The sequence below is a fragment of the Phocoena phocoena genome, chromosome 3, assembly GCF_963924675.1.
Source record: "Phocoena phocoena chromosome 3, mPhoPho1.1, whole genome shotgun sequence".
In the NCBI taxonomy this organism is placed as follows: domain Eukaryota; kingdom Metazoa; phylum Chordata; class Mammalia; order Artiodactyla; family Phocoenidae; genus Phocoena; species Phocoena phocoena.
The window spans coordinates 18882953-18905437 of NC_089221.1; positions in this window are offsets into that span (position 1 = coordinate 18882953).

Sequence of the window (22485 nt, forward strand, 5' to 3'; positions counted from 1 at the left end):
AAATATAGAAACATACTGAAATCCAGGCTAATCCTGGCACGTGTGAACTTCAAAAAAAATAGTACAAATCTAGCTATTGTTCATATTTCACAAATAATAAAATAATTTGTTTACTCAAGTTAATGTGGCGTATTTCTCCTAGTTTTGATTTACACATAATATGGTATCATATTCTTCAAGATTCTTTGGATACACAGTGTAAAATACCTAAAGAATAATGGAGGAAATAAAATTTTACCTATTTTAGAAAATGTATAATGCAAGTTTACTTTCTGTAAGGAAAGCTTGATGTACTTCTCCTAGTTGATATTTCGGTGAAGAATGTGAACATCTTCAATGTGAATATTGCTTAGCTCCACAAAAAATTATCAATTATTTATTTTTACAAGATTATTTGCAGAATGTTATTTACAATTTATTATTTACAGAATATTTTTGTCGTCTCTGTAATCCCTTTTTAAAACACATATCTTGCTTCCTTCCTGTATTCTTATACATTTTCTCTTTTATATCATAGAAAATCTTCCCGATTTTCTTGAGAACTTTTAATTAAATTTTGATTAAATTAAATTTAGACTACTATTTTGTAGTTTTATCTTCCATTTTCTTTCATGGTGACTTTAGCTTTAAGTTTAAAATACAGCTCTAAGTGAGATTTTAGCTCAACTTATATATTCACACGGACTCAGGAAACATTTAGAGCTTGTAAGAAACCATTTTTAGTTTTCCAGGAAATAGAGGAAGACACCTTTGTTACAGGGTAAAAATTAATCATAACAAAATAATGAAGCTAATACCTATCTTTCCATTTTTTAAATTTACTCATACATTTGTAATATTTTTGTCAAGAAGCGCTTCACTAAGGGGATACCCGGGCAACAAAGATATACAGCCCAAGAGGGCAAGAAGGTTCAAGCACTTCTTGTCCAATATCGACAGGTTGGGGAGCTTTTACAGAGGGACAGAAGTACCAGTGCAGGAGGTAGAGTGCCATCCACTACTAGCTTCCCTCAGCTTCTGCCAATGTCTGCCCTTACCTCTTCTCATCAGACCCCTTCTGTAGGTCACCCCAGCCAGACCTGCCTTTCTATTTCATCCCGTGATCTCATTCTTCTTCCTTATTGCTTCACGTCAACATAGCTTTAGTTATAGTCCCTGAAACTGTCTCTTCTCCTCCCCAACACTAGTACCTTTAGGACATCATGTCCCTACACATAAAAATCCTCACCCACTGACAACTATTATCACTTTATTTGCTTTCCAGATTGAGTATAGACAAAAGAAAATCTCATCTTTCATAATCTAAATCAATACCCGTAGAAATATGCTTTGAATTGCAGGTGAGGTAAAAGGATGAGAAGGGATAACTAACAATTTTGACAAATGACCTTTTTTAAAAAAATTCTCATTGGTATTTTTTTAGCTGTATTGTGGTATATTTGAAGTGTACATCGTGCTGATTGGATATAGTTATACATTGTGAAAAGATTCCCCTCAACTAGTAAATGAGACCACCCATCAATTCACATATTTACTTTTTTTTTGTTTTTTGATAAGAACATTTAAGTTCTCTTCTTAGCAAATTTCAATTATATGACCCATTGTTATCAACTATAGTCACCATGTTTTACATGAGATCATCTGACCTTATTCATTTTATAGCTGAAAGTTTTCACCTTTATGGTACAGGTTTGAAAAGCCTTACTTAACACCATACACAGTGACTATGGGTAGCTATAATGTATACACAATAAAGATTTTACAGTGAAGAGGCCATTATCTCCATTTTCTATACCTAGACCTTGATGTCTGGAAAGTTCAGGTGTTTGTAAGGATTTTCTGACCTAACTTTGGTGTCAGATAGTGCCATGTCTGTGGATAAGCCATGAATGAGACTGTTTTAGATTAAATGCATGCTAAGAAAAATGCATTTTTGATCAAACAATCAAGACAAGAAATAATATTGACTTTTAAAATAGAGTATATTATGGATGGTAAGGTGAAAATAGCAGTAAAATATAAATCACATAGACTGACAATGAAAGATAGAAGAAAAAAGCAGAGATTTCCTGAATTGAATAAAGGAAATCACTGCAATTCTGCTGCCAGATGAAAGAAAATGAAACTTGGGGGACACAGAAAGCAACAAATACAAGGAAATACATTAAATAGTCAACAACAACAAAAACAACAAAACCATAAAGCTAAGCCAAACAATCTTAATCTTGAATCTTGGAATTGCTGAAATGTAGTGACATACGTTGAGATGAAAAATGTCTATAAAAATGCCTACTCTTCTTTGATTAACGGCTAAAAATTAGGTGCAACATTGAAGAAGGTAAAAACTGCTTTCCTCAGGGCAAGCAAAAGCAAACATGCGTATATGTGTAATCGTGTATAAACATACAAGCAGACACTTCACACAAACATAGGACTGTATGTGAGCATCTGAGAACAGCATGTAATTTTAGCATGAAATCCTGGATACTAAAGTTTAGTTTTTAAAAAAATTATATGCTTGACTGTTTACATAAATCGATCATATTTATTTCATATAGCAGGAATGTCTGGTAATATAAATGTCAATTGGTTTCAATAACTTATTTTGATACAATATCCATCACAGTAAAGTATTAATGGCAAAAGCAAAATCATGTAATATGTTCTAGAATTGGGAATGATGTAACTCAGAGGAAAGTACTTTGTAACAAAGAAACGTACCAATGTAGTGTTCAGATTTAACATGATTTGACATATCTGATATAGAAAAGTACTGAAAATGACAGCTAAGTAAGTCTTCAAACAAAATCTGACATATTCTTTGTCTGCTTTTCCTTCATTACTTTTAAGTTATGCAGCACAAGTGACTTAATCATTTAAATCATAAACAGAAGGACTTTAATGGCTAATACAGCAAAAAATAAAAGGACCAACCCATTTGAGCCAATTTACCTTATCATTATTTTAATGTTTTTACTTTTCCAGTATAGTAACTATATAAAAATATAGATTTAAAAATCATAATTTTTCTAAAGGAAATCAAGTGAGTGCAGTTTGTGAATTATGCCTTTTATTTTCTATATTCTGATGCTTTGATAACTAGGGCTCTTGCTGACCCTGCAGAGTAACCTAATTCCTAAAAATAGCAAATAACTCACTAGAAGTACATCTTTCATATGCAAGCCAACCAATCCAGAGCCCATACCCCTTACCACCTTCTTTATAGGGATTCCACATTCTCAGCTATTACCTACATAGGGTCAGGCACCAGACAACTATGGACAGCCCTTATGCCTCAAAGTCCATCAAAATTACTCAAACTAGCCAATACTAAATCTGCTTGCTGTGCCTCAAGCATTCCTTCCCACAGAAACCACAATGTTTCCATATATGTTCTCTTCTCCTACAATTCTCCCTCATTCCCTCTACCTTCTGACCAATCCTGGTGCTTCCCCATGTGACCCTGCATGATGTCTGTGCCTCCTGTTTCTAGCGAACTATGAGTAAAAACTTCCTTCATGGCAGCTGTTTCCATGTCTGCATATCTTACCATACCTGATTAAAACAAACCCCAGGTACTATTAAAACAGTACTATTTTCTATTAAATCTTAAAAAGAAAGGCCATTTGATAACAGGGTTATCAAGGGGTTTTTTGGTCCATATAATGACATTAAAATTAAAATATCTTTCTGCTTCTGACAAAATTTTGGTTACAATTTAGATATTGAAGGTATGACCACAAAAATAATTTTAAGGAGTTTAAATTTTAATTGGACTTATCAAACTCATTAGTTGTGCAAGTTTCAATGTAGCAGTTACAAATTTAAAGACTTCATTTTTAGACTACTTCATGACGCCTTATGTGCAGTGAAACACTTTGAAATGTATGTCAAATCCTAGTTTCATACTGTCCTTTGATACATCTGAGTTAGCCTACTGAGATACAAAAGGCATGATTTTAAATTATATTATCATTTAACATAATTAGCAAAATGTTAATGGCTGAAACAATAATGACAAATATATTGGTTTTACTTTTCTTTTAACCTATACCTAGAAAAAAATATTTTCACTTATGAAGAACTGATATTCTTTTTTTAAAAATTTTATTTATTTTATTTACTTATTTTTGGCTGCGTTGGGTCTTCGTTGCTGCACGGGCTTTTCTCTAGTTGCGGCAAGCGAGGGCTACTCTTTGTTGCGGTGCGCGGGCTTCTCATCGCGGTGGCTTCTCTTGTTGCAGAGCACGGGCTCTAGGCACGCAGGCTTCAGTAGTTGTAGCATGCGGGCTCTAGAGTGCAGCCTCAGTAGTTGTGGCACATGGGCTTAGCTGCTCCACAGCATGTGGGATCTTCCCAGACCAGGGCTCGAACCCGTGTCCCCTGCATTGGCAGGTGGATTCTCAACCACTGCGCCACGAGGGAAGCCCAGAACTGATATTCTTATGGTGGTGTGATGCTATGCTCTTCACTCAAAAGGAAAACTTTACTAATTTCAAGTCAAACTTGGGTGCAATGATGGGAAGATGTATACTATATAAATGTAATATTTACCCATTTTGCCTAGATTCCATGGAGCACTGCTTTCTCCTTATTTTACCGAATAGTAATATGTTAATCAAACCAAGAAATCCCTGCCTAACAAGACATCTCATACTAGAATATAGGTCAGAGAATAGGAGAACCAAGAAAGAAGCGCTAATAAATATCTACTGCTCATTCCACAAAGACAGAAAATCCATAGAGGAAAAGAAGAGAAAAGAAGTCCTCTTCAGATTTCTCAACTCTGGAGTCTCCTTAATCAGCAATGTTTTAAAAATGTGGAGATGAGCCTAGCTTGCCAGCTTTTTTCTATTGAATATAAATATTTTAATAAATCTCACATGGCTAGCTGCTATTAACATTATTTCCTCTAGAAGTAAAGAGATTTCTATATTAAACACATAGAAAGGACATAATACCTCTGATTATACCTGTGTAGAAGCAGAAAACTCTTTAAGGATTGGCATTGTGGACTGAGGAGGTAGAAGCACGGCTCTCTTCAATCCTCCTTCCCTTCCCTTGCACATAAAACTACTTGAATTCCATTGAAATAGACAAACCACTGTCGTGACTTACAGATAGTGTATTACTTTGCTAGGGCTGCTATAACAAAGTACCACAGACTTGGTGGCTCAGACAACAGAAAGTAATTGTTTCATTGTTCTGAAGACTAGAAGTCCCAGATTGTTAGCATGGTTGGTTCCTTCTGAGGACCATGAGAGAAGGATCTGTTCCAGGTCTCTCTCTTTGGCTTGTGGATGGCTATCTCATCCCTGTGTCTTCATATCATCTTCTCTCTTTTCCTGTCTGTGTCCAAAGGTCCTCTTCTCATAAGGACACAAGTCATATTGAATTAGGGCCCATTTTAATGACCTTATTAATTTAATTACCTATTTAAGGATCTTATCTCCTGTCATACTCTAAAGTAATAAGAGTTTGGACTTCAGAATATGAATTTTGGAGGAGGACAAAATTCAGCCCATAACAGATGGCATTCCTGATTATTGGAAGCTGTGACCAAGAAACTGTCTTGCAGAAGCAGAGATAGCAGGTCCATGGCGGATATTGCCCTCTTACCTTCAGAGTTCAGTGTGTGGGGTATGCAAAAGAGAAGGAGCCAGGCAAGTACTCTATTACAGAGACATCCAGGCAACAGAACAATAGGACACCGAATTTACCTTCCCAGACTTCTTTGTAGACAAACATCACACTCGAAAAGGCACGCAGATCACCTATTATAGATAATTTTCCATTTCCTAAAACGTTCACTTTTTCATTCCTCTACCATCATGCAGATTTTGTTTTGTTTTGTTTTGTTTCTTGGAGAAATAAATCTTTAATGAATGTCCTTTAAATTTCTACTATAACATTCTCACTGATGATCTCTGGACACCTGAAGATAAATGCTTTTTAATCTATCTAACTAAAGCAAAATGTTGCATCTAATGGTGACTCTTGCTATATTAATACCTTACTTAGAAAATTTTACCCGTTTCTAAAATTTAAGATTCCCATAATACAGATGAAGCAATGGCCACTTAAGGCATCAAGCTGAGAAAATGTACTTCTGATGTTTGAGGTTTTTGTGCTTATTCAGCTTAATCATTTTAATGCCCCATTAATTTTTATATTAATCATAAAAATTCTGGATTTTTCTAATGTTGAAACCATTATATAATTCCTATTACATTCTTTATTTGCATACATTAAAACAGAGTTAGATAATATCCAGGATTCACCACAGATACTCATTAACCATTTCCCAACTTAGATTCCACTTCTGGGGTAAAATCATGAATATGAGAACAGAGAAAGATAACCAGGCGCAAAGACTGTTTTATATTGCTTTGAATATTTTAGATAGTGCAAACAGATTATGAAGTTCTGTTTCAAAATTACTTTTCAAAAACACTGCTCATTCTTCAAGATCTGTCTCAATGATTAGCTCTTCCCGGATGTCATGTCATCACTCCCATAACCCCTGCACTGCTCTCCTCAGAAGTTACCAATAATTTTGTGTTTTGCCATCATGCCATTCTTTTGCTTCATGCACTCTTATGACCAGGGAACACACACAGAAGATCCAAATTCCACACCACAGCCAACAAGACCTGCAATATTTGGTTCCTGACAACCTCTTGGGCTTCATCCTCTCACTCACTCACATTGTTTACTCAATCCAGCCACCCTGGAATTCTCTTTTTTTTTTTTTTTTTATGGTACGCGGGCCTCTCACTGTTGTGGTCTCTCCCGTTGTGGAGCATAGGCTCCGGATGCGCAGGCCCAGCTGCTCCGCGGCATGTGGGATCTTCCCGGACCGGGGCACGAACCCGTGTCCCCTGCATCGGCAGGCGGACTTTCAACCACTGCGCCACCAGGGAAGCCCTGGAATTCTCTTTTGTCCCTCACATATGACAAGCTTGTTCCTCCCAGGACCTTTACACTAGCTCTTGCTTCTGCTTAGTAAACTCGCCCTACAAGTGATCACATCACAATTCCTCTTGGCCATTCATATCTGGGCTTAAATTATTTCACTTCAGAGAGAGTTTCTCTGACCACCAATCAGAAGTGAATTCCTAGTGTCTTCCTAATACATCAACTTGCTAGTTTGACTTGACTGTACTTTATTAAACTCTAACCACTTCTTATAAATCAATAATTCATTTGTTGATTTTCTGTCCCTCTCAATCACACTGTAAACTCCATAAAAGCAGAAAAATATCAGGTTTGCTCAACATTATCCCAGGGCAATCAAATCAGTGCTTGGAATACATCAGGGGAAAATTGTGGAATAAATGAATGAACCATTGGATGAATGCACATAATAAAGTTCATTCATGCATACATGAATATATGCTAGACACTATACTTGGCACTGAGAATCAGTTTAAGGTTTAAGGAGCACACATTATTTCAAAGTTGCCATTACCATTGAAACTAGAATACAATTTTCAAGTTAGGGAGAGAAGATTCAGTTTATCTATTCATTTAAGTTATTTTTGTAAGTTTAATTTGGACTTCCAAATATGTATGTGTTTCTTCCAATACCTTCTCTTGTAAGGAGGTATCTATTTCCACATCTCAAGTTCAGCTAGTCCTGTGATTTAAAAGACGAAACGTAAATATCTGATACTTTCAGCAAGGTCGGAATCAAGTGGTAATCTCTGCTTTCTCTAGGCTAAGAACTTAACTTTTTAAGTGTCCATATCTTCATCTAAAATGTAGTCTAGGGCTTCCCTGGTGGCTCAGTGGTTGAGAGTCTGCCTGCCGATGCAGGGGACACGGTTTCGTGCCCCGGTCTGGGAAGATCCCACATGCCGCGGAGCGGCTGGGCCCGTGAGCCACGGCCGCTGAGCCTGCGCATCCGGAGGCTGTGCTCCGCAACGGGAGAGGCCACCACAGTGAGAGGCCCGCATACCGCAAAACCAAAAACAAAAAAAATTAAATAAAAAAATAAAATGTAGTCTATACAGCAGTCATTAACCACGTGCATGAGGTATTGAGCACCCGAAATGTGGCCAGTGCAACTGAGGAGCTAAATTTTTCATTTCATTTGATGCTAGTTAATTTAAACTTAAAACTTGGAGCAATGTAAAAGATTCCCCATAAGAAAAATTTGAAAAGTACTTTGCTGATAATGATAAATTTACTTCCTATTAAAAATTATACCATTCCCTTATGTTCCTGTTAGGTAATGTGCAAACATATCACCGTATGTGGTAAGAGGCCTAAAATCAAGTCCTGATATTATGTGTGCATTGGCATCGGGGGAAAGCCTGGAGGGCCTCCAATGTCCTAATGGCAATTGCTCCTCCCTACTGTGTTCCTAGGGATAAGATGTCTGCTCAAACAACCCTTCTAGTCGTGGGCACCAGGCACAGTATCTGATTTTCCCTGAGGGGCAAATGTCAGTGTCCTGACAGCCCACAAGATTGTTCACACAAGCAAATCACATCCTCCTGCAGGAACCAGAGACCATCTCATCCCCTTGTTATTCTGAAGCCTGCCTACCACAGCCCTTAGCCGTTCACTCTTCCCAAGTGCAGCCCCCATGTGGCCCTGTGCAACGCAGCGTCCTCCTGTCCCAGGCTGCCAGTATATGGGACTAAAAACCTACTGTCAATCTCACCTGTCCAGTGTCAGGTGTTCTGCTTTCAGCCATCACCATAACTCCAGAGCAGAGATTCCTCCACCGACAAGGTGAAAAGGAAATCAAAACACAATTAACATTTGATCATTGTGAATATTCTTTTTTATGGGGAATAGTTTATATGTGTTCAGAGTATAAATTTAAAACTTATAAATAGCATCCCTATCCAATGGTCTATTATCCTAATCCAGCCTATTAACACTGTCAATAACAAGTATTTCTTTTAATTTTCATAATTAGTGCCATTCATATGCATAGAATTTGACTAATAAGAATGGCACTATTCACTCATTTTTTTTCTCTACAAAAACAGCAGTTATGAATGGTTCAATTTAATATTTGCAAAATATCTTTTCATGCTAGATAACAGTGTGTAAAGATGCTGCATTACGTTACTGAGCAGCTGGTATCCAGATTCCTCCTAGCGTTGCTTTAAGTCTGGCAGGTCCTGGAAGGTAAAACTCCACTTTCCAGATTCTTTCGAAGCTAGAACTTTAAGTGGTTTATTTACTGCCAATGAGATGTTCTCTAAGATATCTGAATTCATCTGGGAACAAAGTTCCGCAGAAAGAGAAAGGACAGTGATGTTAAGATCACCCAGTTACTGGCCTAGATCTGGCAGCAGGGCATGGGTCTCAGCCAGCTCTTCCATCACAGCTTCCGGATACTTGCTTGTACTGAAGGTCATGTGTTCCTGCAGCTAACCATGCTGTGCTGGATTATTTATTTATTTATTTATTTGTTTATTTATTTACTTTTGGCTGCGTTGGGTCTTCACTGCTGTGCGCGGGCTTTCTCTAGTTGCAGCAAGCGGGGGCTACTCTTCATTGCGGTGGCTTCTCTTGTTGTGGAGCACGGGCTCTAGGTGTGAGGGCTCAGTAGTTGTGGTGCCTGGGCTCAGTAGTTGTGGCTCGCGGGCTCTAGAGTGCAGGCTCAGCAGTTGTGGTGCACCGGCTTAGTTGCTCCGTGGCATGTGGGATCTTCCTGGACCAGGGCTCGAACCCGTGTCCCCTGCATTGGCAGGCAGGTTCTTAACCACTGCGCCACCAGGGAAGTCCCTGTGCTGGATTCTTGATCCACGAATCCTGACTAAGATGGTTTGGTCCTGGAGCTAGCCCTTTTCCTCCAGTCTCGTTATTGTACCCAATGGAGAAAAGCCTTGGGCAGACCATTCCTTTGATGATGTTCTAAGTCTCATTCCAGGAAGTCCAGATAGCACTTGCACCTCCTACCCTAACATAGTTTTAAATGTGCTTCTGCATAAAAATTAACTTTCTGCTTAACATAGTGACATCTGTTACGTTTGACTGAACCCTCGATTTATACTAGTTTATTGGAGTGAGTCACCACGATTATGCACCCCTCAGCAACACAGTTTAGGTGTACTGTGATTGGCAATTACTTCTATCTTCACCATTTCACTGCCTTGCAGTGATGCGATGGCTAATTTTATATGACTGAACTTTTTGAACCCACTTAAAGTACGATGCCACATTTCACATACTTTTGAATCATACCTAAATCTTCTGGGTCCCAGAATCACTGATGATGACCATACCTCTCAACTCAAATTATCAGCGGAACAGTTAATGCAATGTAAGTGCTGCTTATAATTTGGGCTCATTTTATGTAAATCACTAGATGAATCCTTTTTTAAAATCTATTTTTCCCTGAATAAATTGTCCTTTGAGGTGATCTAGAAATTGAGTAAAATTCTGTCATGTAATCAAGGATGGAAGGGCATACATTTGTTCCTTTAAAGATAGGGTATATAGATCCGCTGAAGTGGGAGGAAAGGCTGAGTGTGATAGGAATACGCAGGACTGAGGATGGGCCACTGGGCAGAGTGGAGACAGGACCGGAGATGAGGCTAAGGGACCTTGAAATCTGCAATTTAATATCAGGTACCCACATTTATACAGCCAATAAACCAACATGATGAGATGGTCAAACAAAAGGAACCTGACAGATTTTGAGGATGAGGAAGGTGTGAAGAACAGAGTGACTGATGTCTGTATTGTGAGCCGTGAGATGGTCCAGGGTGAGGGGGCCCGGGTGTGTGGATGGGCAGGCGAGGAGGGAAGTTCTGGACAGAGTCTGAGCAGGTGAAGGCCCCATAAGTGAGTAGGGCTGTAGCTGAGAAATGGAAGGTTTTGCAGTGCATATGGTTTAGCACAGAGTACAGGGTGGAGAGTGGCTCTAAATAAAGCTACAAAACCAATAAGGCCCGTGAGGATCCTTGTAAGATATATAAGGTCAGGATAAATTTATCAGTAGAATTGCCTATTGATGCTCTGGAAACACAAGGAGCGCTCTGTGATACGGTTGGAGTTCCGATTTAAGTCATAAGCATGCTCCAGAGACATTTATGCCAAGTTTCAATATTCCCTAGCTTTAAGAGGACGCAGCTTGCTGTGGAATGAAATGGGATGATAATTAAACTATCAGAAGGCCACAGCACAGCACCTTGCACTATGGAAGGAATACAGATTGCAAAAAGGAAACCCCCTTTTGTACAACGAACAGTGCAGTTATCCTATATTTCACCTCTTCTGTCAGATCCAACAGATACACAGCACATATGCTTTCTGTCTAGTTTCAAAGGTGTGCTTAGAAGATAGGCATACCTTAGGGGCAAGAGGAAGAATGGATTTCAAACAACATAGAAAGATGGAATAAATATCATGCTTAAAAGATGAATTTCTCCACCTGTCTTGTCATAAGAAGCAAAAACTTTAGAGAAGCCTACTGCTCTTCATGGAAAAATGTCTTTACAATGTTCATTAAGAATATTTGAACACTGACCATGTTAATATGCTATTCATATGTGGGAAAATAATTATTAAAAGCTAGAAGAGGAGATTATATTTTTGTAGATATTAATTAAATTAACAGGGCTACAGGGCTCTATGTGTTATGTACAAATAATTTATTTTTCCAAGGACCTTGTGTCTACCCGCTGTTTAAATAGCAGACTAAATATGACAGTGATGTCTTGCTATGATAGGATGAGTCTGACAAGTTGAGAGATACATATATACACATAGATACACACATAGATACACACACACACACACACACACACATATATATACTCATGTAAATATATAGATATATGTGTGCATCTATATGTCAGAAATAGATGTTTATTTTAAGACATTTTATTAAATGAATGGTGAAGTAATTAGCAGAACAACATAAGAAATAAATTTGGAAATATGAGAAAAACAAAGTTTAGAAAAAACAATCACTGAGAATATAACGGAATTTATGAAAAAATATATAAACTGAGCATGAACTTCTTAAATGTTTGCAATGAGGGTTGGCTAGCTTGAAATGAAAGGAGACCTATGATTTCTGGCATCAGAGAAACTTAGAAGAGAGTATTCCATTCTCTCCAAATTCCAGAGAAAAACAAAGAAGAACATAACCTATTTATTAAAAATCACTTCAATTGATTTTTTTAAACATCTTTATTGGAGTATAATTGCTTTACAGTGTTGTGTTAGTTTCTGCTGTATAACAAAGTGAATCAGCTCTATGCACACGTATATCGTATATCCCCATATCCCCTCCCTCTTGCATCTCCCTCCCACCCTCCCTATCCCACCCCTCTAGGTGGTCACAAAGCACTAAGCTGATCTCCCTGCACTATGCGGCTGCTTCCCACTAGCTATCTATTTTGCATTTGGTAGTGTATATATGTCCATGCTACTCTCTTACTTCATCCCAGCTTACCCTTCCCCCTCCCCGTGTCCTCAAGTCCATTCTCTACATGTGTCTTTATTCCTGTCCTGCCCCTAGGTTCATCAGAATCTTTTTTTTTTTTTAGGTTCCATATATATGTGGTAGCATACGGTATTTGTTTTTCTCTTTCTGACTTACTTCACAGACTTCAATTGATTTTTACAGGGTAGACACTGCTCTAAGTACTTACAAATAGTATACACAGATATTAACTCACATAATCTTTATAACAACCCTATGAAATGCAATACTCTTCTTAGATCTATAATATTCTATATTATAGAAAAAAGAAATGAGGCATGGAGAGGTAAAATAACTTTTCCAAGCTTATACTACTAATACATAGCTATGCTGGATTCAAATATAGAGAATCCAGCAGGAAGCCTATGCTGGTACTATCTACAATTTTGTGCCAAATCTAAGACATCAAACTACTGGAAACTAAACTACCCAGGCAAACTAAAATGCCCAATGGAGTAGAAACTACTTTGTTACTCAGAATGTAATGCAAATGCTTCATTCATCATATAAGTTTGATGAAATAAAAAAGTGTTCTTTTGACTCTGAATCGCATGCTCTGGGAAAAGTGCTGAAACCTAATGTAGATTTATTTTGACCTGCGCCACATAGAATCTTTCCTTGGTAACTTGAAATGTATATGACAGTTTGTTTTAACCGTGAACCACAAGTATGTCTCTATGTGTTTTAAAATAGAATAAGAATCCCAAATGGGTTAAAGACAAACTTATATTGTACCTAAATAATCTGTATCTCCCCCCAAATTTTAGCTGCATGACTGGTTGTAAGAAGTAAGATCAGTGAGAAAGCTGTTCCTGCTAAGGGTGCTTGTACAAGGAAGTGAGGAGGGAGGGCTACAGCATGGAAGCTGTAACAAGTAAGGTTGTAGGATCAGGAGAAGATGCAGAAATCCCGAGAGTGGAACTGGAATATGATAAAAGGTCATAAAGAAACTCACAATTGTAATGAAGGGTCGATGAAACTCAGCGTTGCCACAGACTCTGCACATAAAGATGCAAGGAATATTATCCAGAAATGATGATGCAGGGTTTCTGACCACTGGATGTGGAACAACGTACATCACTGCCAGGCTTCTAGAACTGCTTAGTGAAGCATTTCAGATGTTTCGCCATTCTAAATACCATAGATAAATACTGAGATTTTTATAGAGTTAGAAGGAGTGATTCTGTTTTGATTGTAAACCAACCAGGTAATTAATTCCTTCAGATTTATTATACATACAAATTGTAATCTTTCTTATGATATTATTGTACTTGATTTTTCGAGAACTATATTTTTGTGATATCCAAAGATCAGATATAAATCTACTTTGAGGCATCTCATAGGGTAATTCCATTAATAGGATATATAGTAAATAAGTTTGAAGAAATTTTATACCTTTATCTACCTACCTATACTGTTAAAAATAGATGTTTTAAACTTCATCTACCTATATTTTCACCATGGGCATTTATTAAACAAACATTCAAATATTGCATATTATTTAAGATTAGTTTCAGCCAGCGCCCACAAATGATAAGAAGGCACTTGTCCTAAGTGTTCTTTTCATAGTGGCATGAATTGCAGTCATAGATTGTATTGCAATAAGATACAGATACGCAATCAAAATGTTACGCCTTTGTTTTCAGGCCTGATATGACTTTTCTCGTGAGCAACACCATCTCCAGTTTAAAATTTTGTTACGTCTAAAAATTTAAGTAGTTTGTGAAGATGTATATCACGATATTTGGGATATTGTTCAGTCTTTCACATCCCTCCCTGGGCTCGTATTTAAGATAGAAGGGGCTCATGTGACCTTGTAGAGTTGGGAGGAAAGGGGCTTTCTAGAACACTGGTGATGCTGCCTTGTGGGGTGACTGCCATCTGCTCAGGTATATTGAGTCGAGTTGCTTTCTTGAGCTTACTTGTTACATATTGTTGACACTTTCAGCTAAATAAACATGTTACCTATTCTTCTCAGCTCAGCCAGGCCCTTTCTCTGTCAACCATGCTGCTCCAGCCTCTTCATTCTCCTGAGGCTGCAGGCGTTGGAGTGGCCACCTTTTACAGGTGTTTTCTCAAGTACCCAAAAGCACTGAGAAAAGATTCCTTAGCCCTCCCTGTGTTTAGCTCCATCCTTCAATGAATCACCTTGCATGCCCTGAGATGAACTGATCCTTTCTCTCATTACCATCTTAACATGCTTCCCCAAAAAACCAGCCAGCAATACTGCCCTTATGTCATATTTTTCTCATTAAATTGACCATGGGGCATTAAGCCTCGTGACTTAGCTGTTGTGGAAAGCACCATTTGTGCTGCCATCTTCTCACATCAAGCTTTCATTATCACAGAAATATTAGAGTAATTTAAGGATTTCTTTCGCCACACCTATCCCTTAATACTAAATGGGAGCTAAAGGTATTTAGGAAAATATTTTTCTTAACCACTCCTTTCAAGCTACTGCCTTGATGTTGAAAATTAACTCTGTCTTTATTTTGTTTCCATTGCTGTCTCATAAAAATTTTGCTCACCAATCCATCAACATTGCTCTTGTCCACATAAACAACAAAATTTAGGTCGTGAATTCCAATGGTCTATTCTCAGTCCTGATATATATTTTTTTTTTTTCGGATTCATCGGCTACACTTGACCCAGTTGAAACACTTCCTTCATGTGATGTCAGGACACCTCTCTTCTTGTTCCACTCCTGCACTGACCCCTTTTTTTTTTTTTTTCAGTTCTTCTTCATCTCCCGGACTTCTTTTCACTATAGCTCCTCTGAACCTAGTTCTTGTATCTTTACTGTTCACTAAACTTGCTCCATTAGAGACCTAATCCTGTATCAAGTTGTTTAAACCCATTTTACTGTGAGGATATAGTAGTGGCTAAGAGCATGGTATCTAGGGATGGACTGCCTGTGTTAAAATCCCAGTTGTGCCACTTACCAACTATGCAATCTTGGAAAACATTACATTACCCTCTTAGTCTTATTTTCCTCCTCTATAAAATGAGGATAGTATTATTAGTACCTGTCTCATAAATCTGTTATGAGGATTAAATTAAATGAGCCTTTACATACAAAAAGCTTAGAAAAGCACCTGATATATAGGGGATTTTATATTTTTGTTTAACAATGCATACAGGTCAAATGTCATAGGATTTATACACCAGAGGAACTCATTCCTGAATTTCATATAAATATATCCCACTGCCTAGTCAACATTTCTTTAAGATGTTTAAAGGCAGCTCAGACTTTGCATACTCAGTTAATGGCAAAACCATTCTCCAACCTTGCAGGCCACACATCATGGAGTTACCCTGGACCTCTCCCATCTTTTCACACCACACATATCATTCGCCACCAAATCATCTAGTCTCAATCTTCCTACTTCTCACTCTTCGGTCTGCTGTCTCCCAGTTCCCAGCTATAATCATCGCACACCTGTGTTATTATCATTGCCTTAAGAAGAATTCTCTAATTCCAGGACTGTGCCCCTATAGTGCATCATCAACACTGCAGCCAGAAAAGTCCCTTCAAAGATAAGATGCCTCGGGCTTCCCTGGTGGCGCAGTGGTTGAGAGTCCGCCTGCCAATACAGGGTACGCGGGTTCGTGCCCCAGTCCGGGAGGATCCCACATGCCGCGGAGCGGCTGGGCCCGTGAGCCATGGCCGCTGAGCCTGCGCGTCCAGAGCCTGCGCTCCGCAACGGAAGAGGCCACAACAGTGAGAGGCCCGTGTACCGCAAAAAAAAAAAAGATAAGATGCATCATGGTACTGCTCTACCCAGGTCCATCCAATGCTTTCTGGTCTCACTCAGAGGAAAAAGCAAAGTCCTTACCCTGCCCGTGAGGTCCACTGTCTATCAGAGCTCATTTCCTACACTCCTTTCCCACTCTCTCTCTCTCAGCTTCTGTCCCACTGATCTTGCTGGGTTTTGATGATGTACGTCAAATAGCTCCCACCTTTTCACCCTGAAATGTGTAGTTGACTTCACAATGCTGTTCTTGAGATATCTGCATGGTTGCTCCCATATTTTTCTCACATCTTTCCAAATGTCATTTTATTGGGAAGACCTTCAGTTAACCATGTTTTTAAATTCTGCAAAATACTATTTCCCCTTTGCTCTCCAACACAGAAACTTCCTATCACTCTTCTCAGCTTATTTTTGGTATAGCATTTCTCATTTTCTATAAATTGATTTAGCTATAATTTAAATATGATTTACATGTTATATAATTTCTTTACTTTTATTCTTTTCACAAAAATGTAAGCACCAACATGGTTAGTAATTTTTAATGATATGTTTCACAAATTTATACACTACCCAGAGAGTCCTTGGCACAAAGTAATGTACAGATTGTTTTCAATAATATTTTTGAGTAAATTAATCCATGAATCTGTAGTATAATTTACGTCCCCTCCCTACCAAGCACTGGATGCTTTATTTAAACTAGGGAGACAATCATTAAGGAAAAAAATAAAGAGGATAAGTGAATTAATTTTTGTCTGCATGTCACCCACTCTACAGAGGTATCTGAAATATAAAAAATAATTTTTAAATGATATTAAAATACATTTAAAATATAATATCATTTCTCTCTATTATCCCTATTTAATAATAATTTAAAACTAATTTTGATATGTAGACATAGGTGCAAATATTTGCTCTTTTTAAATAGTAGCTTATTGTCTTTTAGCAGACTCTGGGACCCATAAGTTTGTGATTAAATAGCAGATGTAGTTATGAAGTCAAAAGTGATTTAGCCCATTTTTAGTGCAAAAATATACAGCAAGTTTCTCCCATTTACTTAATACTGGTTTTAGTTTATGTGGCAACGAAGCCTCACTGAGTCTCAAAGTTCTATGCCCTCCTTGCCTCGAATTGGTCCTGGGAAGTTCAGTACAATGTTGTTAGAAAACATATAAAGGAACAACTAAATGCAATGACATACAATATAACAAAGCTGTTTTACTCTAAAATCATTACACAAAGCTTGTATCAAAGCGTATGGTACTTAATCACCATTCCAGAGGAAGGAAAAGTGGTAGCTAAAAAGATGTTTGAGGGCTTCCCTGGTGGCCCAGTGATTGAGAATCCCCCTGCCAATGCAGCGGACACGGGTTCGAGCCCTGGTCCGTAAAGATCCCACATGCCAGGGAGCAACTAAGCCTGTATGCCACAACTACTGAGCCTACGCTCTAGAGCCCGTGAGCCACAACTACTGAAGCCTGCTCACCTAGAGACCCTGCTCTGCAACAAGAGAAGCCACTGCAATGAGAAGCCCGTGCACCGCAATGAAGAGTATTAGCCCCTGCTCGCTGCAACTAGAGAAAGCCCACGTGCAGCAACGAAGACCCAACGCAGCCCAAAATAAATAAATAAATACATTTATATATATATATATATATATATATATATATATATATATATATATAAAGATATTTGGACTAAATTAGAGTAGTATAGGATTACCTGCCAAATGGAAAGAAAGGTTATTTGTCTCAAGCTTGAAGTATAGAAGAGGGTTCACCCCGTGCAGAGGTAGCCCAAATTAAAAGATGTGCTATTCTGCTCTGCTTTTCAAAGACAAGTTGTGGTGTGTTCCAAAATGTCAGATAAAATCATGTTCAAATATGAACTCAAAATACATTTCAAAGCTAAATATAAATATATATTTTAATTATCAGCCGCTCTGGGTTTACAACACTATAGCTCCCCTTAACTCAAATAGATAATTAGGTATTGGCTACATTAAAAGAAACATTGCCAAGGGATATTTGATATTAAACCAGGGAATCAGAAACTGGAATCTACTTGTGTCTCCTTAATAGGCTCAATAATTATCCTTGAAAAATGATTTTACTATTCTCTGCTCTGTCCTGGTGTTTTTATAAAATTGCCAAGTTCAGTTGTATTATGAATGTGATTTAAAAGAATACTGAGAAAATTAACAAGTTAGTACTTTTCAAGAGCTTTAAAATTTGATTAAAGTTTCTATCTTCAACAAAAAATGAAACCTCTTATTGTGCATGATTTACTCATTTGCATCCAAAGACCTTTGATTAGAATAATTTTTCAAATATAAACAATTAGTAACAGGCCATTTGTTTACTAAATGTTATAGAAGAGACCCAGCTGTCTTTATCTGCTTCATTTGACTATTCTGAATTTACAATTTTCTCATGACATTTCACTATTTAAACACGTTTAACTAAACATGAAGATCTTTTGGGATTGGATATTTTAAGGTTATCTTCCATATACTGTCAAAGAAGAAACGTGTTTCAATCTGAGAAAATGATTAGCTTTTCCACGTAAGTTGACTCTACTTTTAATACACCCTCGAAATATATCTCATCACTTACTCAATTTATTAGGATGTAGAAGGGGCCTCTTTAAAATCAACTTTAAAATTATGTTCTGCTGACTTGCAAATGGCAGGTCAATGCTAACTGAGAGAAGCCTTAAAAACTCTTGACACATTTTACCACTGCACAAGATTGCGTGCTCTCTGTGTTCTAATCCTTGGCTTTCCAATATTGCCTTTATGAGGTTAAGAAGATGAATGTTCATTGCTTTTAATCCTCACCATGATTTATGAGCCTCTTGGTATCCTTTCCCCAGAGCAGCTACAACTTGTTCTGCCTGCTGCTTAAATTACAGACATCTGCAAAGTAAATTATGGATTGTTGTCCCATAGACCATAACAAAGCATTCGCTCCATCTCTCCTGCAGGATTTTTTTTTTATTATTAGAACAAAGACCATGTGCATTTTTACTTGCTTGTGTACTGAAGAATTTTAAGCTAAACTGAATGATAGCACAATGGCCTGAATTATGACCTGTCACATAACATCAAAGCAGCATGACATATAAACAGGACTACTTTAAAGCTAGAAAAAAAAACCCTCCCATTTATTTATCTTTCTTCTTTATTTAAGGAATACCACCTTTAGGTTCTCAGAAGGAAGGTAACCTTTAAAATTAGGTAAAAATATGTGCTATGGAATAAAGATGCAGGTAAGTGACCTGAGTCTCCAAGCAAGCAAGATTTTAAGAACATCTTGTGGATATTTAAAACTAAATATTGAGCAAGTAAAGAGAAAATTACATGAAGGAGAATCCATGGAAGATTGGGGCATCTTTTTTCAGATTTTTTTTTTTCTTGTACTGATATCACTGGTAGCAAACCTGTTTTAATATCCTGGAAGCATGTCACAATCATGAGTAACTGGAACAATTCTTTCTTCTGAATAAAAAGCCTAGCAGAGTCTAAGTTGAAATAGTCAACTCGCTCTGTATTTTCCTTTCTTTTCTGTGCTTATTATTCTGTGTCTAGGATGAATCATAATTCCCAATGACAAGTCCATTGTGCAATCCTAACAGGCACGTTTCGAATGACTAACCTTTGACAATTACCCAAAAATAGAAATATTCCAGCATTTATTTTCTTCATATGTGCTAATTGCAACCCAAACAATAACCCATCAGGGGAAAACTACACTAACAAACAAAAAATTTTAATGATTTTTAATAATGCCTTACAAAGTATATTTCTTTCTTAAACAGATGGCTCTGCAGTTCATTTTTGAACCCTACTGTCAACTCAGCAGGGTGTTGTGAGCACTAAAACCAGATATGCTCTAATCCAGTCCTAGCTGAGCAGATCTATTGCTCCCTCGGTGTCCATCAGATTGTGTTTCACCTCGTCACGGCTGAGAGGCGATATTCTCTCAGTGTCAGGACCTGATATTCATACCTACGGCCTAAAGACTTTATTTTTCAAGATAGATCCTTGATTTGTTTGCCTCTGTGTCAGTCTCTGTGTTAATTCCCAACATTTTCCCTTTGCAACCACACTTCACCTCTTTGTCCTATTGAAATGTTATAAAATCCACCACATATGAAATAGTATTACATATCTTCATGCCTTTTATACATCTATACCCTCTTATTTACATATTTGTATGTACTTCTTTTTAAAATCAGCTCAAATGGCCTTTTCCTGTGTTTTCCCTTCCCTTTAAACCAAAACATGAAGAATGGAATCCCATCCCAACTTCCCTGCAATCATAGCATTTTTCATATTGAAACAAAAAAGGATTCTATAGATAGTCAAGCGTGCTGTTTGACCATATGAAAAACACATCATTTATTTCTTTTCTTTTTTCTTTTGACATAATTTATAAAAATAATCTAATTACTTATTAGGCAATCATGGACATAAGTAAGAAGTGAGTAGAATAAACGGTAAATTTTGTGAAATGTTAATGGAGAAATAGACTGCTCTTTCTTTGTTCAGAAAAGAATTTACAGAAGGAGGTGCTGGGATTGTAAACAGGCTCCAGGACATTAATGTATTCAAAAATAAATTAACAGTAGACAAATATTTTAATACTAAATTTGTTTGCCTTGACACCTATATCGTCAATGTTCTTGGATATCACTGTCTATTTTTTTTTTCCTTTTCTGGCCACGCCATGCAGCTTGTGGGATCTTAGTTCTCTAACCAGGGATTGAACCTGGGCCCCGAGTCCTAACCACTGAACCACCGGGAAGTCCCTCAGTCTATTCTACTATATCATTCCACTGAGATTACTTTCAGGTCTATTTTCACATGTGAAATTTATGAAAACCCTTATGCTAAAAGGGAAACAATTTCAAGCCATTCTCTTCAAATGTCTTCTGCATTAATTTGAACTCTCTCCTGATTGAAAACAAGTGAACATTCTAATTTCTTTAAATTTACTCATTCTCAAGTTATTATCTCTAAACTATTCTTAAGTAAAATGATTATCAAGCTCATATATTTCTTTTAATCTTCAGTTATAGCACAGGGAGAACCAAAGGACATTTAAAAAGAGTATGTTTCTCTTTCATCTGGATCTTTGGACGTTTTAATGCTTCATTAAGCTTTAAAGTGAAAGATGCAAAGTCTTGCATTAATAATTAGAATGGTATGGTATTAATTTTGTATTACTCATTCTTGTATCACAGATAATATTTAGCTTGGTGAAATCATGGTTTTGTAAGAAGGATCTGTTTCTGGTTAAAGGAATAAAATGTGAAGTTGTTAACCTCTCTTACCCTATCAATCCTAGTATAAGTTCTGGAATAAAAACCCCACTCCAAAATTATTTAGAATCAGAGATTTTAAAACTATTCAAATTTTCTATAAAATACAAAGATTTTACAAAGTAAAAGTAAGATATTTTCTATAAGGTAGATCTGAATATTGATGAGAACAAATTAAAGGATAAATGGATGACAACAAAAGGATTAGGAATCAGTAGTGTTTGAAATATAAAATGGTTAATAATTTTATTTCAAAGTTTTAATACTGAAAAAATTTTAAATTTGTCCTCAGATCTGACAAATTGAAGCTAATTGATGTTGTAAAGGTAGATTAACGCATAACATTTTTGAATGAATATATCTCATAAAAGAAATGTTAAAAACAAAAAGAAACGGTATAATTTTTCTATTTATTAAATATGAGTATGCAGAGAGACTTTGAACAAATATCACAGCAAGATCCATAAAGCCACATTAGCTTAATTACATAGTTGCCTTATCTCTTTAACCTTTTCTTTCTGAGCTATTATATCATGGTTAATCTTAATTGATCACAGATTGAGAACTGAGAAAATGGAACCTGTTTTGACTGTAGCCTAAGAATAGATGCTACATTTACCAAGCAAGGAGTGTCAAGGTGGTGCTTTAATTATTGTTTCTAGAAGGTCAACTGTAGATGTCTAAATCTCAGGGTTTAGATTTCCCATCAGCAAAGGAAAATCAGCCTACAATTGCCTTCTGAAGAAACAATTGAACTAGACTCTGTCATATTAATATTAATAAAGATGAGAATTTGTGACATTGTCTCTTTGTTCTTGTGTCAGAGCTTCATCTTCAAAGGTTTGCCTTTGAAATAAGACATACCCAATTTAACAAAAGTAATATCCACTAATTATGAGGGAGTGGGCAAAGTGTCATAAAAAAGAATATAAAAGGAAGAAAATCAATTTA